Raw genomic sequence first — 11,497 nt, 5'->3', positions numbered from 1 at the left:
GGTATGTGGTTGCAGAAAGCATGTTGAGCAGTATGTAGCAGAGTGTTGTTTTTTTTCTGGAATGAGTGGTACTCATGGTAGAAGGTTAAAGAAAAAATGTATTGACTAGTTCAGAGAATTGACTACTACTCAAGATCTTATTTTCTGACAGAGAGTTATGAAGACATAATAAACCTTGCCCAAATGTAAACTTCAGACAAAGAACTTAAACATTAGCTAAAGGCTTTGGTCACAGACAAATTGACTGTAGCTAAAGTGAATATTACTTCCATGGTTTGATGCTTTACTTGACTCACTGTGTGTGATGGTTTGGGAGTTACCCGCCCCCACTCACATGAAATCTCAAGACTAGACTCAGCAGGCTGGAAGTTAAGGAATGAAGCTTTATATTCACAATTTAGCACAATATATGAGCAGGTATTTACAATATAGTGCAAATATATACAGCTATATACAGAAATCTGTAAGTTAAAGGTAATACAGGAATACAACACCCCTCCCAGAAATCAGAGTCCCCAGGAGGGGCTCCCAGCTACCCTTCCACCTTCTTTACAGACCTTTACCTTATCCCAGAGTCAGCCTTACGTGCAAAGTTGAGTTTGGAGGATTGGCAAGTGGGGGTTAGAAGCAGATTGCTTAGTTGTGTTACACAGAAGAAGTCCAGGGAGAGAAACACATTCTCCAACAGACAGAAACACTCTGTCTTATCTATGCTTTTATACATCTCAGCAAGCCTATGAGTGAAGTAGATATCACCATTATTTCCACCTTGTCCTGTTGCTAGACACCCTTATGAAAAGTACCTCTTCAGCTTTTGTGTTGCTCCCTCAGGGTTCAGTTCTCTTTAAGATAGTGCCTTTAATTACACAAAATTAAAGAAGTAGCACGCAGGAAAAAATGCCATCTGCAAATCAACATTTCCTGTGTTTTCATATGTGTATTTTAAACACAAGAGAATACAGCATTTTGTTCTGCTTACCTGTGTACTCTCAGTACATGCGTGTTTGCTCTCAAACATCATTTTCCATGTGCCAGGCTGCAGAGATAAATACTGTTTTTCTGGGAAGATTATGACTGCATGAACAAGTATTTAGCTTCCTACAGACTTGAAGGAAGCAGACATACAGATTTTAATCTCAGCCCTAGCTACCAGTATTCATATCTCCCCATGTCTGTCAACAGTTTGCAAAAATTCATAAAACCAACAGTTCAGCTTCACACAGGGTAAAGATCTGAACACTTAAGAGTGCCATACAGTAGACCTGGACAGAGGTCTTACAAGACAAATCTTTTTGAAAGACTCACAGGAAATTAGACCAGTCTTTCCAAACCAGCAATTGGTGGGCTGTGCTTAAAAATGAAAAGCACTTGTTTCATGAGAAAAGAAAATCTCGTAGCTGATGCTGCTGTGGAAGCTGTTTGCAGAAGTTTGAAGTGAAATGATCGTTGCAGATCTTTATATATGGACTGCAAGGCACCAGGGGAGCTCAGAATTTCACAGTGTTAAAACTGTCCAAAGCAGTTCACCCAAACACATCTAATGGAAAATAGCACCACATTGCCACTTGTGTTTCCAGGTCTTCTCTAAGTGTTTGAACACCAGAAGCTCATCTCTACTACAGACTAATCTGACAACAGCTGGGCCGGATGCTTTGACTGAAAGTGCATGCAAACAGGATAGAGATTCTCTCAGGATATTTCTCTTGCATGCCATTAACACATGTGTACCTCAGTATGATGTTACTTCTCTTTTGTCCAATACCATTTGGAAACTGTCTGGCATCACACAGTTCCTCTTGAACAGATTGTGATGAGCTCTTGACATAATATGTGGCACAGGTGTTGAGCTCATTTGAGCTCAGGTCACGCTGCTTATTATTGAGGCAGATTTTCTGAGGTAGTAGATGAACAAATTTCCCAGCACTGTTTCCAGCAGTGAAAGCACCACAGCAGGTGAGACCAAAAGAGAAAGTTCAACAGATCTTTTCTTTTCCAATGAGACTTATTATGTAATGCAAGTTGCCAGAGTTTTCTCATGATACATTTAGTTAAGTATGAAAAATCTCCATGAAGCCTATATTTGTATTTACTAAAATAGTCAAACTGTACCTTCAATGGACTTTCAGTACCTGGAACACAATTATACAAGACACAAGTGTGTGTCCTGTTAAAAACAGTCGTTCTAAGCTCTGTACCACAATCCACATCATTGTGAGGCAAAAGGAGGATTTTTCAGGGCATGAACAACCTTGTGTGACTCCTTACTCTTATTGCTCCAGTTCAAGAAGCAGGTCGCCAGTTCAAGTACCGTAATTCTATGAGATCTTTCTTGTTTAAAAGACAAATTCTCCCCTAAACTGACTACTAGTTCACAGCAACAACGGGGAGTGGGAACAGGACCATGAGAACTAGGTAAGTTTCTGTTCCCAAACTGGATGTGGAGGAGGAATATTTTCCTGTTGTGTTTATGCTGTTTTAATCATTTCCATGTTTTCTACTGCTACAGAGTGAATGGGCTGCATCAGTGATTTAAACATTTACAACGCCAAAGCAGCCTAGGCTCATTGAATCATCTGACCTTCACGTTCTGCCCTGTCCTGCCCTTTGTTTGACACCAGGTAAAAAGATCAATGAGTTATAGCTGGGATCACTGCAGTTTGAATCGTTACCTAATGGTTAGGGCTGGGTGATAGGTTGGACTGGATGATCTTGGAGGTCTCTTCCAACCTGGCTGATTCTATGATTCTATGATTCTAAAGTATCATCTATCAGTATTTTATTAAGCTTCCTTCTATTCAAAAGTCATTGGACTACATTTGACGTTCATTTATGGACAGCAGATAAATCAGTTCGCTTGACAAATAAACTGGAGCTCAAGTTTTTAATTGTGTCTACTGCCAGAAGTTTTCACTCTCTGTATTTATTCATTGATAAAACTTTAATTAAATGTGTCTTAATTCTGTTTGTCTTGTCAATGTAGGAAAAAAAACAACCAGATGGCATCACTGGATAGGGATTTGGGTTTACCGTAGGCTTATTTTTTCACTGACATGTAATAAAGAAGTCGATTAAAAATATATATACATGTTATTAAAGTCAAGCAAGAATAAGGGTATAGATATTTAGAGACCAAGAACTATTGTATAAAACTCGAGATACTTCAATTTGGAACTGAAATTAAGAAGCAATAACAGTATGTTTATTAGTAAGAAGTTCATTCACCTACTGCTTGAAATATCTTTTTGTGCGTCTGCTAGATCACACACACACAACAGTGGGGTGGGAAGGGACCTCTGGCAATCCCCTAGCCCAGCCTCTCTGCTGAAGCAGGGTCATCCAGAGGAGGTTGCACAGGAACACAGGCAGGTTTTGTAAGCCTCCAGAGAAGGAGACTCCACAACCTTTCTGGGCAACCTGCTTCAGGGCTCCAGCACCCTCCCGCCAGTAATTTTTCCATGAAGTTGAAGTAAAACCTCCTGGGTTCTAGTTTCCAGCCTGTCCTGGGGTACCCCAAATTCCTTTCTTCCCCCTCCGTGGGTTTGACTGGGAGAAGAAGGTGCAAAAACTGCTTTCCCCCACCCTGCAGGCTTGAAGGGGGAAGAGCAGAAGTTGCCTTTCCACACATGGTGTGGCAAGAGAGAAGGCAAAAAGGTTCCTGCCCTGACAGTTCCTGCCCTGACAGTTCCTGCCCTGAGAGGTCCTGCTCTGAGAGGTCCCGTCCTGAGAGGTCCCGTCCTGAGAGGTCCTGCCCTGAGAGGTCCCGCCCTGAGAGGTCCCGCCCTGAGAGGTCCTGCCCTGAGAGGTCCCGTCCTGAGAGGTCCTGCCCTGAGAGGTCCCGTCCTGTCAGTTCCTGCCCTGAGAGGTCCCGTCCTGAGAGGTCCCGTCCTGACAGTTCCTGCCCTGAGAGGTCCTGCCCTGAGAGGTCCCGTCCTGAGAGGTCCTGCCCTGAGAGGTCCCGTCCTGACAGTTCCTGCCCTGAGAGGTCCTGCCGTGAGAGGTCCCGTCCTGTCAGTTCCTGCCCTGAGAGGTCCCGTCCTGACAGTTCCTGCCCTGAGAGGTCCCGTCCTGACAGTTCCTGCCCTGAGAGGTCCCGTCCTGACAGTTCCTGCCCTGAGAGGTCCCGTCCTGAGAGGTCCTGCCCTGAGAGGTCCCGTCCTGACAGTTCCTGCCCTGAGAGGTCCCGTCCTGACAGTTCCTGCCCTGAGAGGTCCCGTCCTGAGAGGTCCTGCCCTGAGAGGTCCCGTCCTGAGAGTTCCTGCCCTGAGAGGTCCTGTCCTGAGAGTTCCTGCCCTGATGAGAGGTCCTGCCCTGACAGTTCCTGCCCTGAGAGGCCCCGCCCTGACGAGAGGTCCCGCCCTGAGAGGTCCTGCCCTGAGAGGCCCTTCACAGAGTGCCCAACAGGACAGGCTCCTGCTGTGACTGGACAATCCTGGCTTTTGGATGGCTCCAGCCTTTTTGCACAGCTTTCAGTTTTACCCTGTCCCTGCTTTTGGATGTTCTCCCCACATCTGCAGCCTTCTGTACAAACTTGGAGGCTTGGCAAGCCCTGGAGGCCTTTGAGAGAGCTCCCGGCGACACGCGGCCTGGCCCCTCTCGGCCTACATCAGCAGCCTACTTCCTGGCTGCCTCCCGGCCTGGAGGGGCAGTTTTTGGCTCTCCCCTGCTGTTGTGAAGGCAGCACCATCCCATAATCATCCCACTCGTAGAAGAAGTGCTTGAGATGTTTCTGAGTTTGGCTGTTCTGCCACTCCCCTTGGGATCCTGCTGCATGGACACTGCTGGATATTGCCTGCAGCGCCACAAGGCTGCTCCTGCAGAGGAACCCAGGAAGGGATCATTGCTGAATGCCTATCGGAGGTGAGTAAGACCATAGTGGGGTAGAGCTGTGTTTATAGCTTAACCTTTTCAGCTTCCTGACTTCTTAAATAGCTAACTTTGTCTACAATATCCTTTTGAAGAAATTCCCGATCCAACTGAGTCTGTATATAAACCTAAACTAGTTTTTGTATACAGTCTGGGGGCAGGGTTCCAGGAAAACAACATCATTCTACTGTTATAACTCCTGACTTGGCCATGCTAATCCTCTGCCTCCATGACACAACCATTGCCCCATGTCTTATCAATAGGCAGCACTGAAAAGAGCCCAGCCCCATCCTCATTACAACCACACTTTAGCCATTGATCAGCACTGAGAAGATCCCCTCTCAGGTTGCTCTTCTCTAGGCTAAGCAGTCCCAGGTCTCTCAGCCTCTCTTCACAAGAGAAAAGCCCCCGTCTAAGAATAAGTATTTTGAAGTACAAGTGTGTGCGCAGACACCCTAAGTTTTAGTTTTAACAGAATGAAAGAGAAACAGTGTTAAGTTTCAAACTTAAACACTGCTTCAGATCATCTTTTTTTTAGTTTTCATGTCTTAGTGTGTAAAAAAAAAAAGCTGTGAATTGTCCTGAGGATAACTCTACTGGAAGTTTAACCATAGTTCATACAAGATCATACTATTCAGTTTGCTTTCTCAGTCTTGGCAGCCTGAAGCAGAGATGTAGCCACCACAGAATACAACAACCAGAGTCTCCTTCAGGGCAGTATGCAAATTTACAAATAAGTCCATCAAGTGATTAACATTTCTGAAGGATTTATGAGCTTAAAAGAAAAAATCAAATGTGGTTAACCTAAATACAACTGATATAATAGAACGTCACAATTCATACTTTCCATTATTCATCACTCTCTTTTGAAATATAATCTTCTGTGACTTTATTTTTTTTTCCTCCTAGAAACATTCCAGGCATAAACTCATCCCAAAGTTGTTCCTTTTGCTGCTATTACTTTTATTTATTTATTTATTTATTTAAATGGAAAAATGTTAAGACGTTTCACAACACTATTTCAGAATGTGGTAAAGAATAGAGATACTTCGACACAAAGACACATTTTTATCATAGGAAGAAAAAAAGCACAACATGATGACACTCCATCCCCACCATGACTGATATTTTGCATCTGAGATGTTGTACATGAAAACTCTTAAGCAGTGATCTTCAGGTAAATAATACTTCTGCAAGCTGTTGAAAACTTGCAGATGAGCATTTTGCTCAGGAAGACAACCATGTAATACAAGCTGTGATAGCACTTGCTAGGACTCTGTCAGGTTTCTAATCATAAAGATGAGGGCCTGAATGAACATGGAGGATAACTACTTTAAAGCCAGTTTGGAAAATGAAGTCAGGGCATCCTAAAGGAATAGTACTGGAAAACACATGTCATTCACTGTATCTCTGTTGTTGGAAGATATTTTTTTCCAGGGGTAAAATCAGCCACTTGGACAGCCAAACTTTCATTGAGACTACCTTGCTCTTTCTGCAGAGACTTGCTTTAACTTTACCCCCCACCCCTTCATTCTGTGGTCTTTCTGCGCCTCTGGGTAGGCAAATGTGACTGCATTGTTCTGAAAAAGCTCCTTCTTTTATGAGCCTGTGGAGACACATGCTTCCTTCTCCATCCACCTGATTCTTCATGGCTGCCTCACAGGTAATGTCTTCAGTGCAAAAACCTGCTGCATCTGTTTCTGGGGACACAACACCACAGCAAATGGGCATAGGGTCTGCATACCCTGAAGACCATGTTCTGGCTATGCATGCAGCTGTTCTTGTTGAGGCATATGCAGAAATTAGATCTGGGCTGCAGTGTGGATATGGTCTTTTCTGTCCTTAATGTCACATGTAAATATAACTTGCAGAAATATGTGAATAATTGCTTCATTTTCTTTCTTGTTCCACATCAGCATCAGGATGTCATGTTCTAGCTGTTCCTCTGCTACCATTTGCCAACCAAACTAAATATTAATAAGACATAGCATATATATAGATCAAAGAACTCCCACAGACACCAAGGAACAGAAATAAAATCTTAGTGCACAAGAAATCTTCTCTCTTACCCCATGGATTGAATGGGAAGAAATACAGGTCTCAGACACCTGGAGTTTCCAGAGCTGTTGAAAAAGGTACAGATGAACTCCCATGACCATCTTATCCCTGCCATGTCCCATTCCTGCAGACATACATGAGGACATGAGCTGCTCAACTCAGATATCTGTTTTCATCTGTTGATATTTCCTATGTGTTAGAAAATCACAGCTCATGTAACTTTAGAAAAGAGTGTTAGAGAAATTGAAATGTTGCCAGAATGTGAAGAAGCAAGCAAATGAAAATTCTCTTGACTGATAGTTTCCTTCAAATAAGTGAAAAGGATTCAAGGTGTGAATACATAAGCACTGTTTACAGTGGCGTACAGTAACCCTGCAGCCTAACAAGCTCGTTAACCAAAGTGGTCATACCTTGAGAAGTGTACTTTCATGCTATACATACTCCAGGTGTAATTGTTAAGGAGTAAGTAGTGCCTAACAATTTAATACAGAGCAGAGAGTAGAGGAAAGGGGCAGAACCATCTCCTTTGACTTGCTGGCCACAGATCTTTTGATGCAGCCCAAGATGTGATCAACTTTCTGGACTGTGAGTGTATATTGTTGGCTAATGTCCAGCTTGTCATGCACCAGTACCACATCCTTCTCTACAGACCTGCTCTCAATTACATCATGCCATATCCTGTATTGCTACTGAGGACTACACTGACCCAGGTACAGGATCTGGCACTTGGCCTTGTTGAACCTCATGAGGTTCACACAGGCCCACTACTCAAACTTGTTGAGGACATTCTGACCCTCTGTTGTGTCAGTTACATCATTTAGCTTGGTGTCATCTGCAGACTTGCTGACGGTGCACTCGATCCTGCTATCTCTGTCACTGATGAAGATATTACACAGTATTAGTGCCAGTGTGGACCCCTGAAGGGACTTCACTTGTCACTGATTTCTACCTGGACATATTGCTATTCACCACTAGGGTCTGGATGCAGCCATCTAACCAATTCATTACCCACAGAACAATCCACCTGTCAAATCCACATGCACATCCAATTTAGAGAGAAGGCTGTTGTAAGGGATGATGTCAAAGGCTTTACAGAAGTCCAGGGAGATGGCATTTGTAAACAAACCATAATTAACAACTTGGGCAGCTCTCTCAGCTTTTTCAAAAGATCAAACTTTTGGACATGTACCCACCCACCCAAAACAATTCCTAGAATACCAGATTGGAAAGGGACCTCAAGGATCGTCTAATCCAACCTTTCAGGATAAGAAGGTAGTTTACAAAAGATGGCCCAGCACCCTTGCAAGCTGGGCCTTGAAACTGTCTAATGTAGGGGAATCTACCAACCCCCTTGGGAGTTTATTCCAATATCTAATAGTTTGAGTGGTGAATTTTTTTTTCAGGCATCCAGACAGATTCTCCCCAGTAGCAATTTGTGTTTGAACTTAGCCTAAGTCGGATAACAACTCCAAGACATATTAGATTTCTTCATATGCCTTTAGGGTCTATCTCACATGAAACTGCAGGTTTGGAAAAACAACTTAAGAATGGATTTGACTGTTTGCATAATGCATTGCAGGGATTTAATTCAGCTTTTTTTGTTGGTGTCAGTGAAAGGACAGGAGCACTCAGCTCATCTCTGGTCAGCTCTTGCTCATGGTGTCCCAACATCTCTGCAGTCACACGTCCAGTTCTTCTAGATGTACTGTTGCAAACTGGCACAGGGCTGTCACTTGCAGTATCTTTCTGTTCAAGGTTTTCTCTATTTCAATTTTAAGTGATAAAACACTTAACTACTTCCCATTACCATTTGCAATTTCAGTTACCTTCATATGGAGATTTTTTTGGAGGTAGTTTTTGTTTGGTTCTAATTGGCAGGCAAAAGCTTTATTTCCCTTTGCTGAATTTTCTGAGACACCCAATCTCCCTTGTTATTAACTGAAAATCATGCAAACAAACCCCATGCGTTTATCCAGGCTGTCATCCAACCCAATTTTCCCAAGTTTCCTGTTTCTCAGCTCTTTGCTTTAAACTTTAGACCACAGTCTAGTCCCAAATCTATTTTAAAAATCTCTTATGTATAAATAAGGTTAGAAGTAGCTGCAAGATTTTGAAAACTCCAGGTATGAAAATCAATAGCCAACATTCTGTCTGTGTTGTTGTTGGTCATTGTTGGTTTTTGGTTTTGTTTCTGTTTTGGTTGGTTGGGTTTTTTTTAAATCCAGAAGCCACTTGCAAATATAATCCTGGCCTTGCTCATGCAACTTTTCCTTGGTTTACTGTCCTGGTAGGGCATAAATCCTGCTAGGCCGGTTTAACCCTTGCTCTCCTCCTGTTGTGGGGTCCAGGAGTGAAGTCAGATGAGCAAACAACAAGGGTTTGGCCCCAGCAAAGCCTTGAGGACTAGGAGGCTTAACACCACGTGAGAGGTATCTTGTGCTGCCCTCAATGTGCCTGCATGGTCAACTGAGGCATGAAGCTTTGAATTCATTGGCCAGAACAATGGTGCTAGTGCCTAGTGGCCAGTTTGATTTTCAAAATGAAGTATTTAAAGAGGGATGATTTAGAAAACTGTACCTTTCTGCATTCAGCATGCCTCATCATTCGCAGCTCATTAAAGGCATCCACATGTTGCAGCTGGCACTAGTGGCTTAGTGGCAGCTCCTTCCCTCTGCCTGGAATATTTTGTGTTTTACCCCGGGATCATTATTGTGAGTTTGAAAGCATCTCTGATACAGGAGACTTACTCAGAGGACCAAAAGTGCTGTGAGTACATATGCCAGAGTAAGTGCCAGGACTCCCTAGGCATAGTTAGAATTTTTCCTGTTTTCGTGTTACTATTTTCTAAGTTCTGATTGTTTAAACTGTTTAATTCTGTGCAATTGCTTCCTGTTGACCAAAAATCCAAAGAATCTCAGGGAATTTTCCCTATTTGTGAATATTAATTTTAAAAATTAATATTAACACAGAAACTAATATTAATAATTCACAACAATTATTAATTTCCAATACAGATACAAAAGCAGGAAATTTGTGATTGTCTATCCTCTGTTTAAAGTCAGAAAAAAATGAAGTTGCCACGTTAGGTTTTTTGGAAGACACTAACAATTCAGACAAAATATTGTGTAGCAAACACTTGGCAATCTGAAGCCACTTGTAGGGCCTGCACTTGGCCAGGGTAGGGTTAATTTTTACAAGAAGCCAGGAGGGGCTACAGCCAGGATAGGCACCTGAGCCAGCCACTGGGGTGTTCCTTGCCATACTTCCAGCATGCTCAGTATATAAGGAGAGGGTTGAGAAGGAAGCATTTATAGCTGGAGTGGCTGTGGTGGATCTGCCTTTGGGCTGGGCCACAGCAAAGTGTGAGTTGCATTTGGTGTTGCTAACAAGTTTGTGTTAGTAACATTGACAATAGGAATTAGGGTTTGTTTTTTCCATATTTTTATTTTTAAAAATTGAATCTTTCCTTTTCTCCTCTACTTTAATATTAACCAGGGAAGTAAGATCTGCCCCTTTGGATGATACTGTTTTTTAAACTTAAATCTTTACTTCTTACAACACTAGATAAGATACTTCTTGCTCCAGTACCAATTCTTCCAGGTCTGCCATTACTCTTTGACAATTAATTATGAGGTTTTATCATTAGGATTCTTTACCTTTCACGCTAGAGGAAAGTGTAGGTCTTGTTGTTCAAGCAGTTTTCAGACCCGTGAGCTTTTTCCAGGAGGTTTGTTCTGGTTTGTTGGTTTTTGTTTGGTTTGTTTTTGTTTCTCTGCAAAACTGGGCAGCTGCAAGAGGTCATGACCAATGGCCCAACAGAGCAGTGTTCTCTGAATTGGTATTGTGCTACAGATCCTCTAACACAACTCTGGAGGCAGGTGCCAGGCAGGCTTTGATGACCCTGGGCACGCCAGAATTTCTGTTAAGCTTGCACAAGTGTAGAGGTATTTCTCCACTCTTTCAAAATACTAGTTTGCGCAAGTCTTTTTTCTTTCTTTGCACTTGACCAGCTCTCGGCAGGCAGGGGATTCAGTCCAGCTTATTACAAGTTCAGCTCTGGGACTCTGGACTTTCAGGTGCAGCTCGAGCGCAGGCCAGATCTCGCTGCATTTCTGTAGCATGTGGTTAGAGAGCAATTGCTGATGAGCTGATTCTCTGCACTGGTTTATGTGCTGCCTAAGTGTCGTTCTTGTTGCTGAACTGTATGTGGAGGACAGGCCAGAGTAAATGGAATTGGCATAACCTTGACCAAACCTGGGTAAATTGTTCATCAATAAGCACTATCAATCTATAAAGTATTCCATAATGTACACCTGAACAATACTACCAGGACCTGTGATCACATATACGGACTGAAGTACTGCTATTTGTCTTATGGGCCCTGTAACAATCTGTAAAGACTACAGATTATTAAGTTATTTTTAAGTGACTCTTGTGAAACTGCCTGACAGTGCTGATTTCTCCCCTCCCTTTTTTAAAAATTTTAAATTATTTTAAATTTTTTTAAAATGACATATTCAAAAGTTACATCTCTTTACTCCTTAAGCTCAAACGTGCATACCTGAACACCAAAAGC

This window comes from Pogoniulus pusillus, chromosome 1, assembly GCF_015220805.1.
Source record: "Pogoniulus pusillus isolate bPogPus1 chromosome 1, bPogPus1.pri, whole genome shotgun sequence".
NCBI classification, from domain to species: Eukaryota; Metazoa; Chordata; class Aves; order Piciformes; family Lybiidae; genus Pogoniulus; species Pogoniulus pusillus.
The sequence above is the reverse complement of the archived record's forward strand: the minus strand, read 5'-3'. Positions refer to the sequence as shown.